The sequence below is a fragment of the Ursus americanus genome, chromosome 2, assembly GCF_024610735.1.
Source record: "Ursus americanus isolate L20-20 chromosome 2, mUrsAme1.1.p, whole genome shotgun sequence".
Lineage (NCBI taxonomy): Eukaryota > Metazoa > Chordata > Mammalia > Carnivora > Ursidae > Ursus > Ursus americanus.
In genome coordinates this window covers 33,842,088-33,860,682 of record NC_142128.1, presented here as the reverse complement: position 1 = coordinate 33,860,682, position 18,595 = coordinate 33,842,088, and the positions used below count along the sequence as shown (strand labels likewise).

Below are 18,595 nucleotides of genomic sequence, written 5' to 3'. Positions count from 1 at the left end.
GGTCTGCAGTTTCCACAAGCTGATAAGCTGACACTCGGGGGGTGTTGACTTAAAAATCAGGAGATTTTTATATTTCACGATGTGTTTGGGTTTTATCAACGTCTCCTCATCCCTCTGTTCTTGATGTTTCATTACGCTTGCGATCAGTTCTGACAGCCTAAACAGAGCTTCATCCGGACAGTTTACTCTTTAAATGAATGATCCTCACATCTTCTGACATCCCTTTCCATCCTCCCTGAAATGCGCTCTTCAACATCTGGCAGAGCTGGTTGGAGCTGCCAGAACCTTCTTAATTCAATAATCAGAACAGGTGCCAAAGACGTAAATCCATGACTGTTAATTCTCCAAGTTCTGCTCTCCCTCTCCACCTACCTAAATTGTTTGGAAATGAATGTCAGCTCTCTGCTCGGCCAATTACAGGCTCTGGGCAGCCTGTGTCAGAGACAGAGATTTCAAAAACGAGAAAATTCACAACTGATCCCCAGAAGGAATGTTTTAAAACCTCTTCCTAAAATGAAGCTTGGTTTCATTTTAGTCTTGGTTTAGAATGAACAGAGGTGAGGCAGGGCTCAGAGCTTATTTTCTAAGATCGCAATTCTCAGAGCATGCCGAAAGATCCCCCTGCATCAGAATCACCGGGAAGTCTTTGAGATTCTATCATGCCAGGCCCCCACACAAACGCTGAGACAGCAAAAATGTGCATAGTTAACCAGACTGACCAGGGTGAGTCTAGGCCTGGGACAATCGGAGATCAATAGATATAAAGATTTTTACCCCCGCCCCAAAAAAAGAAGCAACCAAACAAATCAAACCGGGGTCACTTATAAAAAAGCAACTCCATTCAGTCACCCCTTGTCCCCCCCCTTTAAAGAACATAAAACAGTCAAGTGAGTTGCTTTAAAATTAGAATTGGGGGCCATAAAATTTGTTTAGGAAAAACCATAAATCCTGAAAAATAAGTCCCTATTTTATTTTATGTCCAGTGAGGGGGTGAGTGGGAGAGAATGGAAGGAAGGGAAACATTACAGAAGGGTAGAAAAAGGAGGAAATTAGGAACAGAGAGGAATTTGCTTTTTTGAGTAGTTTCTCTATGACAGTCACTCTTCTAAACATCCCACACAGGCTATTCTGCATTGCCCGAGGAAGGGAGAGAGGGTGGGGAGAGACAGAGAGGATGTAACAATCAGATGAGGGTGGCAGGGACACAGAAGAAGACACAGAGAAACAAAAATACAGACAAAGAGAAAAATGCACAGTGATACCAAGAAATACAGAGAAACCAAGAGCCATGGAGATCCAGAGAGGGTGATGGTACAGAGAGATATGGTATTAGTCAGCTTCAGCTGCCGTAACAAATACCCCAGACCCAGACCCAGTACCAAGGGTTGGAATTTCGGTGTATGCATTTGGCAAGGGGACAAAATTGATCCCTAACAAATACTAGGAGACAGAGGACAGGGTGGAATACACTAACGTATCCATAAGACCGTCCAAAGAGGGAAAGAAAGGCAGAGCTAAAAGGAATTTTTTGTTTTAATTTTATTTAAATTCAAATAATTGACATAGAATGCATTATTAGTTTCAGAGGTAGAGTTCAGTGACTCATCAGTTGCATATAACAGTGCTCATTACATCACGAGCCCTCTTTAATGCCCATCACCCAGCCACCCCATCCCTTCACCCTCCTCCCCTCCAGCAAACCTCAGTTTGTTTCCTATGACTAAGAGTCTCTTATGGTTTATCTCCCTCTCTGATTTCATCTTGTTCTATTTTTCCCTCCCTTCCCCTATGCTCCTCTGGGTTTTTTTCTTAAATTCAACATTTGAGTGCAATCATATGATAACTGTCTTTCTCTGATTGACTTATTTTGCTTGGCATAATACCTTCTAGTTCCATCCATTTCACTGCAAATGGCATGATTTCATTTTTTGATGGCTGAGTAATATTCCATATATATTCCAGTAATATATATATGTATACCAAATCTTCTTTCTCCATTCATCTGTCGCTGGACATCTGGGCTCTTTCTGTAGTTAGGCTACTGTGGACATTGCTGCTATAAACATTGGGGTGTAGGTGCCCCTTCGAATCACTACATTTGTATCTTTGGGTAAATGCCTAATAGTGCAATTGCTGGGTCATAGGGTAGCTCTATTTTTAACTTCTTAAGGAACCTCCATACTGTCTTCCACAGTGGCTGTACCAGCTTGCATTTAAAAGGAAAAAATTTTAAATACATTTTGAAGTCATTTTTCGTTGAGGTCCCACTCTTTTGTCTGCTTAGGCAACAGATTTCAGTCTTATTTAAGACACATAAAATGGTGTTTAGCTGACTAATGATGTGTTGTTCATAGATTTCCAGCAACTCTCATCTTTGGTTCCTTGGCCCCATCAAGCTCCAACCATCTGCAATTCTATTATTCCAATCCATGCTTCACAATTTAACTTATTAAGGGAAAAACTTCGTTTATCTGGCCATCAAATTAAATATAAAGAGGACATCCCTGTCCCCGAGCGGCAACTCACTTGAATTGGAAGCACAGTATTTTAAGGGAATCATCTGACTGTAAACCCCCAAATTTAATATCCAATTGATTTAGCACTTTTGCTTCAAGCTAGTCCTAAGGAACTCTTCTACTATTTTGAAGTTACCTCCAACTTGTAATATTCTTATGATTTATAAGAGATATCCTAGAGCACCGTATACTGTGACTATTTGGAATATTCTTGGTCACGCTATGTAATGGAGCCATTGATATCATATTATTAATAATCCTCCAGGGTAGAGAAAAAGAAAACCTGTCCTGTGATTGGAGGAAGATTAACAGTAACTGAAATCCTAAAGAACTCCGCCAGGTCCCAGATGCATAAGCACTGGGTTGGATTGCTGGGTGGAAGGCATCTTAACAGATAAGAAAGTGTGCAAGGCGATGACTCTCAAACACTGGTGTGTAGAAGAATCTCCTGGGGAGTTTCCTAAAAAATGCAGATTCCTGGTAGAGATTCTTAATCAGTAAATACAACATGGGGTGCGATCAGCAGCATTTTTACTGGAAATCCAGGGGATTTGGAGTCAGTGTTTATCGAATCGTTTGTTAAAAAACACAGGGATGCTGGGAAGGTTGACAGCCTTGGGCTCAGACAAACCAGGACTCTGACAGTTACATCCTGTGGCTTAATGCCTCGCGATCAGTTGCTGGTCTGCATAGTGGGGTGTGGATACAGCTCAAAGGTTTATTGCAAGGATTATTTTAAAAAACCTATGTAAAATGAAGTACTGAGCACAGAGACATGCAATGAATACCAGGCACTCCAGAGGTATAACGTATAAATACACCTACTCACCCCAATACCCATTCAAATAAACATTGTATTTATTTAAAGTATATAATAAAATCACATGACCTTCAGGCTCAACAGATACGAAAAACTCAGGGCGGGGGATGGATTTTCCAAGGCTACAGCCCACTAGGACAATTTTTAAGGGAATGGCTCCGAGCCACCGCCTCCCCCCACCCTGCAACCAAACACCTCCCTACAGCGCTGCCCAGGGGGCTCCAACAGGCTGGATGCCCTCTCTTGCTCATTTATCACCATCTGTATACTATTTTCTTAGAATCCTCAGGAAGTCAACAGTCTTTGAGATGCCTTCCTGATCTCCAGGTTGGACTATAAAGTCATATATTCATTTTGGCTTGAAACTCAGTGCCCGGATGACTTTCTTCTCTGAAAGCCGTGCTACGCAAGTGGAATTATATTCAACAGTTCTCCAGATCACGGATTTCAGAATGATGAGTAAGGACTGTCAGAGAAATCTCAGCCCCTAGGAGTCCAAGTATAGGTGTCTGTGAGAAAATGGTCTTTAAAAAAGCTACAGTAGAGTGGTGGTGTTTCATTCGAGTCACCAATCGTTGGAAACATTCACCAGTAACACACGGCAACTCCCACCATCCTGAGTAGCTCTTGATGCTGCCAATTTTATTACCACTCCCACGACCGTCCCTACTATTACTCCCGCTACTGTAGTAAAATGATTAATATTAATCATCATCATCACAAAATAATAGCTAACATTAATATGTGCTTCCCATATGTCAGACACTATGTTAATTTCTTTGCCTCTATTCTCCCATTTAATTCCGAAACTAAAACTGGAAACTACTTATCATTATCCCCATTTCACTGTAGAAGATAGAGGTTTAAAGGGGGTGGTGCACACCTTGACCACAGGCCACGGAGCGCACTCAGAGCAGGGCTGGAGATCCAGCCTGGCTTCGCCTTGGCTCCAGGTGCAACGTTGGGGTTCCCGACTTTGAGCGTGAGGCTCCTTCCTTCACACTAAAAACTGAGCAGACCCTCATGAGGCAGTACCCCCATTCTTGGCGTGTTGAGAAAATACGCAGCGGCAGAAAGCAATGGTGAATTTTGCAAACGTTTCAGCGACTCTGCATTTGCTAATCACGGCAGCATCTGCAAACGAGTGAACACGCGGCATAGTTTGCTGGAGTGAAACCAACATTGACATGACAATGAGTGCTGGCGGACGAATTCGGGGAAATGTTTCAGCAACTGCCCTCAGTCCAAATTGGGCTAACAGGTCCCATAGCCAGAAATAGGGTTTACAATTCCGCAAATCCAACTCTCATGTTGTAGTGAGTTAATGGCAGGTGGTCTTCCAAGGAAGTCTTTGACTTCAATCAATCCTCTCCAGGGTATCAGTGTACCAAATTGGTAGCTCATGTCTCAGGGTCTCAACTACCCAGTCTCCTCACTCACATCTGTCCCAGGAAGTTGCTGCGTTGCTTAGAACCAGTGTCAGCGAACCACAGAACCATAGCCAGCAGGCCAACCCCAGCCCACCTCCTGTTTTGTAAATAAAGTTTTATTGGAGCACATCCACGCCCACTCATTTGCAAATTGTGTATGGCTGCTTTCCCATTACAGCTGCAAATACATCTGATATCTGGCCCTATATGGAACAAGTTTGCTGACTGGTGAAACTAAGGTGCTATGGGAAATTTCCCTTTGCATCATCTGATATTCTAGCGAACACTCTGGAACATTCTGGAGTTTTGTTACTTTAGACACCCGCAACAGTCATCCAGACCTTCCAGAAAAGTTAGGTGGGAAGGGACAGAAAGAAGGATAAAAGTAAACCTTCTGAGAACAGAAAGGGAACTCGGAGCACCTCCGGAAGCCCTCACCCTTCTGGGAGAAAGCTCTTCTCCCTCTCTGTGAGTTAACGTAACTGGGCCAGGAAAGAAGCGTTATATGCTCCATCAGTTGTAGGACCTAGGGTGACAACCGTCTGTGACACACAATCCTACCATATCAAGATCTGGCCAGAGATCACAGGGCAGTGCGCCCTGGGAGGAGAGTGTATGAAAGGAGCCACTGACTTGGAGTCAGAGGCTTCGTGTAGAATCTCCAGCAGACCCATCACTTAGCTGTGTGACCTTGGGCGAGCCACTCAGCCTCTCTGAGATTTCCCACTCATGTTGTCTCTTGTCTGGAACCACTCATTGGAACAACAGCACTGCCTACCCTAGCACGGCCAGCCCCTCCTCCTCTTTCAAATATCGTCTCAATGTCACCTCCTCAGAGAGGTCCTCACTGCTTTCCACCTGCCATCACCTTCTCTGCCATCCACACCATCCATTCCACCACCTGCCCAGTTACCTAATTCACTAGCTTGTTCACGTGTTAATCATCTGCCTCCCCGCCTAGATGGCTAACTCTGCAAGAACAAGGACCTTTTCTGTTATGTGCACTCCAATCCCAGGACTTAAAAACACGTGGGGCATGTAGGAGGCATTCCAAGAGTAATAGTTGAATGAGTAAGTGAATGAGCGCACACGTTAATGAATGACCTACCGTACTGGGCTGGCAAGAGCACCTTACAAAATAATGCTTTGTGAGGTGTTACATGGATGTAACCAACACATTGGGGTTTTCCCAGTGCCCATCTGAGAACTGAATACGCCTGCCCAAGGGAGGAAGTTCTGAACCAAAATGTTCACCAGTTCTCAAATCTGATGATACAAATATGGTTCATCGGCTCGATTTGTTCCCTTCCAACCCTGCAGAGAGTTCTGGAAGTCCAAGTCAAGAATACAGGTGCACCTCGTTGTACTGTGCTCTGCTTTATTGTGCTTCGCACATGTGTTTTTCACACATTCACGGTTTGTGGCAGCCCTTCGCCAAGCACGTCTATCAGCACCATGTTTCCAACAGCGTTTCCTCTCTTCGAGTCTCTGTGTCACATTTTGGTCATTCTCGCGATATTTCAAACTTTTCCATTATTATCATATCTGTATGGCGATTATGACTCACTGAAAGCTCAGCTGATGGTTAGCATTTTGGGGCAAGAAAGTATTTTTTAATCAAGGCACATGCATTGTTCTTTTAGACGTAATGCTGTTGCACATGGAATAGACTAGAGTGTAAACATAACTTTCAGGTGCACTGGGAAACGAAAAACATAATTTTGACTCGCTCTACTGCAATATTCACTTCATTGCAGTGATCTGTAACCAAACCTGCCGTAACTCCGAGGTACGCCTGTATATATTCATAGACTTGTCATTACACACACACACACACACACACACACACACACACACACACACACGTACTCTGACTTTAGCCCACATGATTACACTAAATTACCTGCCTATTATCCCTAAGCATGGAGGGACTCACTGGTGGCAGAGGTCCTCCCCCAGCTTGGACACAAATGTATCTGTCTTCACATATAACCTGATCTGTAGAATGGGATGAGTGTGGGCTGAAGGCAAGGTTTATGTTTCTGTGTTTATGTTCAGAGTTCCTAAAATGGACTGTGTTGTTCCTCCTGCCAGCCCACGGGGCTTTACCGTGTCTCCTCCGCTGGTCCCCCTCTCCCAGCCCTGCCCCACCTCACCCAACTCTTCCTCATCCACTCCATTTCCTCGAAAGGTCCAGTCATCAGAAAGCCTTTGCTTGACCTCGACTCCTAGCCCAGGTCAGAGCCTTCATTATACGTAATTTACCTTCCTACCATAGTTCAAAATAATAACGGACTTAATAATTCACATAACCTGAACGTAGGCTGGAGTTTCCCTGCCCCCTCAGGGACTAGTTTAAATTTGGATGGATCCCCAATACTATGAGATATGATACCCAAATTTCTCCCCTTCAAGTTCTGAGAGTTCCAGAAATCATGCTCCATGCTTCTATCTGCTTCTCCCACACCCAGTCTTGAAGACCAAGGAGCTGTTCTCGCCTGCGTCCATCCCGCACAAGCAATGGCTCCCCTCTGGTGCACACTACCAGCTTCTCAAGCTGGTTCCTGGTGTGAGTTACAGAGGACACAGGGGTGCACAAGGATGGCGTGTTACCACTTCTGTTAATGGTGCTAAGCACACCCATCTCATTGTCCCCACCTGCCCTTCTCCCTCCTCCTGTCTTGTTTCGGCACAAACAGAAATCCTTCCCTTACCCAACAGACAGGTCCTCCTACTCACAAGCCCATTCTGCCCCAAACCAGAGTCACCTAGGAAATCTTCCGAGTAAACATAGCGCTCATTAATTTTTTTAAGTAAGAAAATAAAAAACAAAAAACTCCTTTCAGAGTTTGCTTTAGCCTGGGATCTTGATGGTGTTGCCAGAAAGTGATGGGCAAGGATGTTCCTGTTTGTGAAAGAGGCAGTTAGCTCAGCAGGGTGACGGCTAAGAGCCATACACAACACCCCCTGGCCTTCCAAAGCTCTGCGCCGATGCTAAAGCGCCGATGCTAAAGCGCCGATGCTCTGCGCCCCTTGGCCTTGTCAACAGCTCACATCCCCATGGGGCAAGTTAACTAACTGCTCTTGGACTCTAAGATTCTAACTCTGATGCCACCTCTGATCACCAGCTGAGACTCTGGGACCAATTACAATGTGTGTCAGGAGATGCCCCCCACACCTACCGAGCAGTTTGCCAACACCAGCAGGGGGTCCTACAATTCAACTTAATTCTGACACCATCTACCTGGAGGCATGATCGGATCCCACAGATGAAGGACTCAGAACTGATTGTCCCCCCCACACTTCCGATGACAGTCACAAATCCAGTGGCCATCTGTGCTTTGGACTGACTCTCTGTAGACTGGATTTTCCAACGATCCCCCTCCTTGAGTTTGCTGAATCTGCTAGAGAGCTCACAGAACTCCAAGAAACTTTTAACTTACTCAATGAGCGGTTCATTACAGAGCGTATAACTCAGGAATAGCCAGATGGCGAGTTGCGTAGGGCAAGGTGTGGAGAAGGACTCAGAGCTTCCCATGCTTTCTCGGACCAAGCCACGCTCCCCAGTTCCCTATGTGTTCACCAACCTGGAAGCTCTCTGAACCCTGTCTTTCTGGTGCTTTAGGGAGGCTTCGTTACATAGGCATGACTGATTAAATCACTGGCTATTAGCAACTGAACTCAACCTCCAGCCCTTCTCCCCTCCCCCGAGGTTGAGGGGTGCCACTGAAAGTTCCAAACGGCTAATGATGTGGTTGTTTCCCTGGCAACCAGCCCCCATCCTTAGGTGCAAACCAAATGTCACCTCATTCATATAACAAGAGGTACCTTTATCTCTCTCATCACTTGGGGAATTCCAAGGGTTTTAGGAGCTCTGCGCCAGAAGGAGCTGGCATTTGGGATGAAGACCAAATATATATTTCTTCCTATAAATCACAGTATCACAGCCTGTTTCCTCATTTGTCAAATGGGGAGGGGAACACCAACCTCATAAGGATTACATTCCACTTCCTTTTCCCAGACACCTCATTCTGTTCTTCACAAAAAAGACAGATGCTAAAATCAGGAAGTTGGAAATGATCCCTACGTGCCACATAAGGTCAGGTGCCACGGTGGGCCTGATTTTTTCTTCTCTTTGCAAATGCTCTGTCTCAGTACAACGGGGTGCACCAAGTCAGAGCCCAGAAAAAGAGGTCGTCGCAGATGGCAAAGTGCCTTGCCCCCCCCCCCCACCGGTTTAATTGGAAAGCCATGCCGGCTGCTGTCTTCTCTATCAGAATCCAGCCAGCCATCGCGGAGCCTGAGAAGGGCATCCTAAACCTTGAGTTCGGGCAACAGATTGGTGCTTCCCCCTTGCTCACGGAACACGACTTCCTTCTGCATTTTCAAAGAACGGATGGGGACCACGCTAACGAGGGTTCTTCCTCCTCTAGCCCAGCTGCAGAGCCAGGAAAGAGCATGAGTTTCCTGCCTCCACCCCAGCCATCTTCCAAACCACCAGCGTCAACGGGATGGGAGCGCTGTTGCCGTCCCTCAGGAAACAGTCTTCCGGCCTCAAGCATGATTTATTAATTTCACTGCTTTGGCGCGGTCATTTATCAAAATTCGCTCAACAGTTCAATTAGGAACGGCCTACCTCCCAAATTGGGCTTGGTTTTCTCATCTCCCCTGGCCAGCTTGCGGTCTGCAGAGCTGCCCTGACCACCCCTGGCTTGGGGAGCACCAGAGGCAATAAATCACACCTCCCACTTATTGACTTCACACTTCTTGCTGCCCGAAAGCTCCACCACGGAGATGGGGCAGATAAATATTTCCCCTGTTCTTCAGCACCTAATTGTTGCTCCTATGGAACCGAGGGGTGAGACTTCATCCTCCCATCCACCATCACCCCAATGTCGCCCTGTCCTACTATCTTCAGGGAGCCAGAGATGGAGACAGCTTTCGGCTGGCTCAAGCTCTCATCATCCCTCCGGTTGGTTTCTCGTGACTTCGCCTCTCACCTCCGTCTCTCCCTCTCGGACCCGATTTCCATACGGCAGCAAGAGGCATGATTTTAAAATACAAATAGTGTCTCACAGCAATCATTCCTAAAACTACATCAACGGCTCCCCATTGCCCTGATGAGAAAAGCCAAACTCCTCAGTATGGTGGTCAACCCTTGGAATCCAAACCCACCATATCCCCAGTTCCTAGAACAGGGCATGGCCCCGAGGACATCTGCAGACAAAGTGAGCCTGGCTGTTGCTCTTCCCAGCCTCACCTCCTCTCTCTTATCCTCAGCAACGCCAACTGTTTATCATCTCTCCCACAAACCACATTGGTTCTTGCCCACTCCCCCTTTACTCATAAAAGTAACCTCCCTGCCCAGGCATTCCTACCCCCTCGTAAGCCAGCATCTGCTCAACCCTGCCTTTCCACCCATCACCTCCTTTGGGAAGCTTTCCTTAAACACCCCTCCCCCAGCAGCCACCACCACACTGAGCTAGAGACCCCTCCTTCTACAACATGGTGAGCACAACCCAGTGACAGAGGACCACAACCAAGTGGAGGACAGGAACCGCCCGGTGCCTTCATCCCTTCGGTTTCCCCAGCACCTGATGTGCAACCCGAGTCCCCACCACTGGCCTCCAAATCTGCCCCTGCAGTACTTCTCCATATTCTTAGTTATCATTGCAATGCTCCACTTCTAAAGAAATGGTCAGAGACAAGAATGTCCTCTCAAATTATTTCTATTTCTATTCTCCTCCAAACGGCAGCCTGGGACCTTCTATATCATAGCTTTCTTTCCCAGAAGAAATGTGAAATGTTTTCCCCCAAAAAAACTAAAACTCTTAAAAATGGCCCCCACCCCTGCCCCTCTATTGACCACACATTGTATCAAACTTTCTTCGCTACCCTCCCTCCAAGCGAATGCCCATCCGTTCTCTCCTAGCCATCCCCTGGACTGTGGGGGTCTTTGGTTCTCTTTCTGAAAGTGTTATTAATTAGCCCCCTAGGAAATTTGGGGGTCAGTACCAAAGTTCCCTGAACCCCTTCGCCTGGAGGTTTAGGAAAGAGTCTTACCTTAACCAGGCCTCTGGGTGATTTATCCCCATTTCCCCACCATCCACTGTGACCCTTGTTAGGATAATTATTAGAATAATAACAATACTGAACACTCTCATGGTATTAACTCATGCTTTCAATAACTACTGAATGTTCCCCAAGCAACACAATGGTCTTGGCAAGGGGAATCAGCAATCCAAACAAACAAACAAATAGGTATGGCTGCTATGAAACAGTTTTGAATCCTTGGTCTGGAAGTAACTCCTAACTAGCCTGACCCTGACCCTGATCCCTTCAATCTGTTGGCCAGTTCAGGTCCTTGGACCTGACCCTGTGTGACGCTATGTAGACAAAGTTCCTGTGTTTTAATGCTAGTTCATCCATGCTGGTTAATCCCCCCCGAGCCGTCTAAACTGGCCCCACCACCCCACTTTACCATTGACCTTGAAAGTACCAGTAAGAAGAAAGCAAATCTCCAAGGAATTGCTACATGAATTCACCGTAATCAAGTGATGAGTTGTGCATTTTAGTTTCACCTCCCTGTGTTCCCTGCTTGAGGACAGAGGCCACCCATGGCTGTCCTATCCCCCATCTCAGCCTAGGACTGCACAATTAGGTCTTCAATAAAGATGTATTTGAAGGAATAAATAAGCAAAGAAATGCATCCCTGGTTCTGGGGCCCTTAGCCCAAGCTAGACTCCGACACAGCCCTTCTCCGCTAGTTTATTCCATTTTGACCCTAACAGCAAAGATCCCCAGAACTTTATTCATTGCAGAGCAAGCAAGAGGGCTGGTGCAAGCAGCAACAGCCTGTGTGTTGGCAATGCCACTGCACGTTGATGGACTTCCATAGTAATTCAACATTATTATGTGTCAAATATAATTTATGGTTTAATACAATGCCAGTTTTATAACTGCATTATTGCTATATATTTACATCTGGAAAAAAATAAATCACAGTGAGATTTTCCACTTTGAAGGACTTCATCTGGGATTAAGTGCTGAGCCAACGAAGGCTGTGTTTTCTCCAGCTAAAAGCGGGGGCAGCTCCAGGTCTTGAAAAGAACCCAAACCAGCTCATTGCCTCCCGATTGTATCCATTTTCTTGCAACCTATTTACTACCCTTTTGTCTTAAATTTCCCAAACGTGTGCTGGACACCAACCCTTTGCTTTCAGGAATTCAGAAGACTCTGGAAAGCCTGAAACACTACCCAGAGACAGAAATCACCTCTTGCTAAAAAACATTAAAGAAATGCCCCAAACATTGTATATATGGCCTCATATCACTCATACGCTTCTCTTAGCCAAGGCAGTATTGTTGTTTTGCTTGTTTTTCAGTCAAAAATTTAGCAGAGATCTTTCTATTGCAACCAATATAGATCTACATTATTTTAACATAGGCATTCGATTTATATACACACTGTAATTTTTACAAATCCTTACCCACTTCCTCGCCATTTTAGGTTGCTTCTAAGTTCTCATTATAAACAACACCGCAAAGAACATCTTCAGACAACCATTTGCACACTCGTGCAATATTTATGTCACTGAGGAAAACCCTAAATACATTTCAGGATCACAGCGTTACAAAAAAAAATCAGACAAAAAAATAAAAATGTACCCTCCTGCAGCCCTGATCGACACAAAAACTTCTATCCACCCTCTGACACCCACTCAGATGTCACCTCTGCTCGATTTCTCCCCTGCTACACCATTGTCAGAATTAATCACTACTGCCACTCATTAACTTATAAACCTTATTTGTACAAGTATTACAGCACAGTGTTAGTCACTTATACACCTGTCCACACTACTGGATTATAATCATCTGTTCTGTCCTGTTCATCTACATAACCCCAATGTCAGACACAGAAGAGGTGTTATATACATATGCATTGAATCAAAATGCTCTTAGGGAATTACTGGAAAAGCCACCCAACTTTAGGTTTTCAATTCATGGTCTTATGAACTATAGGGAAGCCCTCCGAAAAGTCACAAGAAGGTTCTAAAAGGAGATTCTTCTCTGGGATATATATATATATATTTCATTATCAATTGAATTATCACCTCCCTCCCTTCTCCTCTGCCTTTCCCCTTCTTTCTTGCCGCTTATCAGAAGTGCCTTTGAGAACTGGCTGTCTGACTTCTTGAAATGAGACAGCCCCTCTCAAAAGAGAGGACAACGAGAAGTTTCTCTGCAGTGGAAGGGCTCCCCCAAGGTAGCCTTACAGTGTAGGGGGTCCCAGGGATTGTACTGAACAGAGCTGCTTGTGTGGGTGGTGGAGACACTTACCCTGGACACAAATCTGCCTTCCCTGCCCAGGGCGCCAAAACCACCATCCCTGCACTTACAGAACAAGGTCTGGTTCTCAAAGGCAACTCACCAGACGTGATGAGCCAGTTTAATGCTCCTCGGGCTGGCCAGCCCCGCTGAAATATGTCCACATCCTGCTCTATGCAACATCATGGGTTTCCTCCTAGAAAGAAATGCAAGTGTTAGTCATTTCAGGCTATTGTCACAAAAACACCATACACTGGATCGCTTGACAACATAAACGTAGCTCTCGCAAGGTGCTAGCAGACCCAAGGTCTGGTGAGAACCCACTGCCTGGTCTGCAGATAGCTGTCCTCTGCTGTAAGTTCACATGGTGGGGAGCCGAGAGAGGAAGCAAGCTCTCCTGTCTCTTCTTATCAGGGCAGGAATCCTATCACCGCCGTCCTCATGACCTAACCACCTCCCAGCAGCCCCACCTGCTAACACCATCACATTGACGGCTAGGATTTCAGAGTATAAATTTTTCAGAAACAAAACATACAGTTCATAACATGCACTTAGCCAAATACATAATAAAAAATCTTCCAGCTTCCCTTTGAAGACCTCAATTAATAAAAAACACACCACATCTTTGGGAAGGTATTCAGTGGCTCATCCTCCCTGCAATAACCCTTAAGCCTTTCTTCCCTATCCCAAATGTCCCATGCTATTATTGAAACTTGTTTTTTTGATTTCTTAAGACCATAAATGAGATACAGTTCAAATAGACCACCTTACTTTGGCACATTATACCCAATAATCTTCCGCTGGGAGAAACGCAGAATTTTACTGAGAATCCTGGAACTGGGGAGTTAGAAAAGACTTGAGAACCCATCTGAAGCACATCACGCTTTTTCCAATGAGGAATCAGGATCAGAGAGGGAGAAGGGCAGATTTAGGGACACACAGCACGGGCACAACAGAGGCTCTAATCCAAGTCCCCCTCACAGCACAGCACCGAACCTCCTTCTTTGTCTCATGCCTTTGATAGACATATAATTGCCATAACTAATTGGAAAAGGCATCAGCCTCACTTTATGATGACAAAGGATTGAAAGGAAACTCGTTGTCACTGCACAATTTATGAGGTCGTTGTTAGATTCATTACTGGAAGATCACTGGGTGTAATTAGTGACCCAAATCCAAGTAGATAAAACAGTTTGGCCCTTGTTTAAAATCTTGTCTTAAAATTGAGTAATTTCCCCTACTCTAGACAGAGTGCCTTGGAGGGTCATATTTAATGATCATACATCCCAGTGTGAAGTGACCCCAAGAGAACAAGAGACGACTTTGTAAATTGCACTCTGACTAATTTGCCTATCGGTTGGCATTTCCTCAGCCACCTTCACATTATTTTATGAACCATTAGTATGATTCCTATATTTATTCAATATTTTCCTCCATTGAAAACGGTTTCCGATGTACAACTCATGCCTGGGACACAGCACTCAATCAATAAATGTTTGTTGGAATGATTTGGATGAACCCATTTGAGTAGCATCTCGTCCAACCTTAACAGCAACGCTGAGTGGCGGTGAACAGAGCCAATTTTAAATCCCTATTTTGCGTGGAAACATGGATTGAGGACTCCTTGGATTCTTAAACCCTCATTCTCAGATTTTAGTTCTGGCTTCTAGTCTCTTTTCCTTGTTTTCTCCTGAGTAGAGAGATTAAGTTCGGGCTATTAAATTTCAGAAAAAAAACAAAACAGAAACAAAAACATGAAATGGTACTTTCTCCAAAGAAAGAACTTAGAACCCTTGCATCCAATGTCCTTCTGCACCATGGGAAACTTTCCAAAATTATTTTGAGGGTCAAGCCACGTATAAGCAGAGAGCCTGATGTGGTCTCTACCCAAAACAATCCATAAGCAAGACTGAAAACAGATTTCTTGGGAATGATGAGGAGACCCTAGGGACAGTCACGAGCTCATAATGTTTTAGAACTGGAGGAGAGTGGAGGATCTAGAAGTATGTGAAATACAATGTGTATCACACTGACACGTGTTCCCCAGACCCAACTCAAGCAGATCTCTACAGAATTTTTGGTAAAGAGCCATGAGTTGGTCATCTAAAGTAAAGCCTGGAAAATAGGACTTAATTTTAGAAGTGTCCACACCCATCTTTCTATTTCTTCTTTATCAGGCCCCAGATTTCTCCCTTTCTGAGAAGACTCCACTACTAAGGCTCTTTCCAGAAGTTGATGCATCAGGACCAGTAAGAAGACGTAGCATTCATTACTACCATGGCTTTGATCAGGGATTCACCATACTTCTGATGCAGGCCATCACCTGCAAGCCATGGTCCCATTCAGGGAAACCAGAGAGCCTAAAAATAGGAAAACAGGGACCAACTCAAGTTCGAACAAGAATCTCTTGAACACCCGTTTAGAGCAACAGAGTAGACAGTGTTCCAATTACCTGCATGGGGAAAACCAGAAGGAGAGTGGGCTTGAGAGAGGGCATTAGTCTCCATACACTTAACTTTATAGCTCTGGTTTATATATATTTTTATTTTTTTAAATTTATTATTATGCTATGTTAGTCACCATACAGTACATCATTAGTTTTTGATGTAGTGTTCCGTGTTTTTAAGTGTGTTGTGTTAATTTGCTGATATATGCCCCTGCTGCTGCCCGATACCCTGTCACCACGCAGAGGGTAGAACTCACAGTCCATTCTCCAAGCTCATACCGAGCCGTGATGTATACATAGTAGGGACCTCATGTCCAATGTATATTGGGTTTGGCAAATAAATGCATCAGGGATGCCATGTTCATACATGTCTAGTCGACTTAATTGGGTCTGGGTTTGCCTGCAGGGATCGCCTCGTATTTATTGTAGTTATCGTTTTGTTTCTGCCTGAGAAGTATCACTCTGAAATTCCTCTTGTAAGTCCCTCTTCATAGAATGATAGTCTTTATAAGGGGTCACACTGTACCGGGTGATTATTCTTCATAGGAAGTCTCATCAGTGATGTGCTACACTGTCCCCGCCTGAACACAGACATCTGGCAGATACTACACGTTTATGCATCCTGAGGGAACGGGGGTAAATAATGAGGGTCCTCACACAGAACCCCCCTTGAGAGTCACACCCGTATTTGGGCACTGCGATAGGGTGCTCAGGAGAGGAGGGGGCGGGGAGGAGGAGGTACGCGGCATGGCAGCTCTAGAGTCTGGCTTAACTCTGACCACCACTCACTGGTTATATGACGTGAACTAAATACACTTTTTTTAAAGATTTTATTTTATATTTATTTATTTGAGAGAGAGCGAGCACAAGCAGGGGGAGGGGCAGGGGGTTAGGCAAGCAGGTTCCCCGCCACGCAGGGAATCTGACGCAAGGCTCGATCCCAGGACCCTGGGATTACAACCTGAGCCAAAGGCAGACACTTAACTGACTGATCTACTCAGGCACCCTGAAATAAATATACTTCTGAGCCTCAATTTCCTCATCTATACATTGGGGATAACATAGTACACTTAGCACACAGAAAGTGCTCAAATGCTAGTTTCACTTTTCGTTAGGAGAGAGAGTGCAAATTATGATTGAAGACACTGAGTCTCCTCATTGCACTTACTGAAATAAAAGATTTCTGTGTTTCCCAATTCTGACTTAACAGCATGAAAGCAGAGAGAGAAAGCACCAAAAAGAAATGCTAATGAGGCAGTCTCTTTATGGAAAAGCATTAAGATTGACACAACACCTTCCCTCTTAGAAAAAAAAAGAAGAAGAAGAAGAACGGTGAATCCTTGCTACTCTGTTTACTAACTGTGTGGTCTGAGGAAGGATACCGGACCTCTCTTATCTCCAGTTTTCTCACTTTTAATGGAGGATAAAAATATCTACTTTACAGGAGTGAGATAAGGATTCAACAAGGACACATGATGGAGGCACAGGCAGTGTGCAAATAAGTCGTAGGGAAATAGTAGAATCCCGGCCAAGAGTAGCCCTGCCTGCTATGTGATATGCAGCAACTTACTCAGCTCTCTGAGCCTCAGTTTCTGTAAGAGAGGAAGCCTGTATATATATGCTTTACATATATATATATATATGTATATGTAAAATGGGAAGCATTTTATATATATATGCTTTACATATATATATATATGTATATGTAAAATGGGAAGAATATATATATTCTTGTCAGGTCGAGAAGCTTCCCCTTCCCCCCTCCATAGGGAGAGGATGGATGGATGGATGAATGGATGGACATACAGACAGGATGGACGGATGGATGGATGAATGGACAGACAGGATGGATGGATGGACAGATGGACGGATGGACGGATGGATGGATGGATGGATGGATGGATGGATGGATGGATAGACAGAGAGACAGGATGGATGGATGGAGAGACAGGATGGATGGATGGATGGATGGATGGATGGATGGATGGATGGACGGACGGACGGACAGAAGGATGGATGGATATATGGAGAGATATTTAGGTAGATAGGTGATAAAAGGATATTAGGGAGAGATGTTTTCTGTATCTGCATAACAAATTATCCCAAAACTTAGTGACTTACAACAACCATTGTTTGTTTTCTCCATCTCTGTCAGTCAGGAATCTGAGTTCAGTTTACTTGGGTGCCTCTGCCTCAAGATGTCTCACAAGGCTTCAATCAGTGTGCTGGCTTGGGCTGTAATCTCGTCTGAAGGCTCAACCAAGGGAGGATCCACTTCCCATCTCTCTTAACATGTCTGTTGCCAGGATTAGGTCTGTTATGGACTGTTGGACTGAGGCCATAACTCCTTGTTGGCTGTTAGCCAGGCCCACATCCTTGGTTCCTAGCTATGTGGCCCTCTCCACAGGGCAGCTTGGAGCCTGGCAGCTCCCAGCACCTGCCTCCAACCCAGTGGGCAAGTGACAAACTATGAAAGAGTACAAGATGGAAGCCAGTCTGTGTGTAACCTGTTCGTAGCAGTAACATCCCCTCACATCTGCCCTATTCCACTAGTGAGTCACAAGATCGAGTATGTTCTCAAAGGAAGGGGAGGCCCCTGGGGAACAACTTAACAGCCGTCTACCACTATCCCAGGGAATATGAAAAGGCCTTCATTACTTAATCAAACCCCCCGGACCCACCTGTTAACAGGAGGTAGCCCATTCTTCTGTATCTTCCCATTTTAATTGCATATTTGACTTTTTCCCACCCATGCTCATTTCCTGTGTTTTGGGGTGCAGTCGGCGAGGTAGGATTGGGAACAGTGTGCACAGCAGAAAATAAAGGCAGGCAGTGAGCTTTGGATGATCAACCAGGAAGAGGTAAGCCCTTAGCTGCCCTTATAATACCTTAGCATTTCACATTGCACATTTTCCCCATGCATAGCTGCAAGATGGAGTTACCACTTTGGAAAATTAAATTTCATAGAAAGTTGGCCATGGTTCCTCTTCCCTCCCCCTATGGAAGCAAATGATGGAAAGATCTCTGTCACAACTGCCGAATCATTTTCAGGAATC

General features: G+C 44.9%; 1 long non-coding RNA gene across 1 annotated transcript in view; it reads right to left on the bottom strand.

Annotated features, from left to right (window-relative positions):
• LOC148110540 (uncharacterized) overlaps nt 1–18,595 on the bottom strand; it is a 73,487-nt gene that overhangs the window by 42,786 nt on the left and 12,106 nt on the right. Inside the window, exon 3 of the long non-coding RNA XR_015728073.1 lies at nt 13,197–13,289. This is a non-coding gene — a long non-coding RNA (uncharacterized LOC148110540). The remainder of the gene's footprint in view (nt 1–13,196; nt 13,290–18,595) is intronic.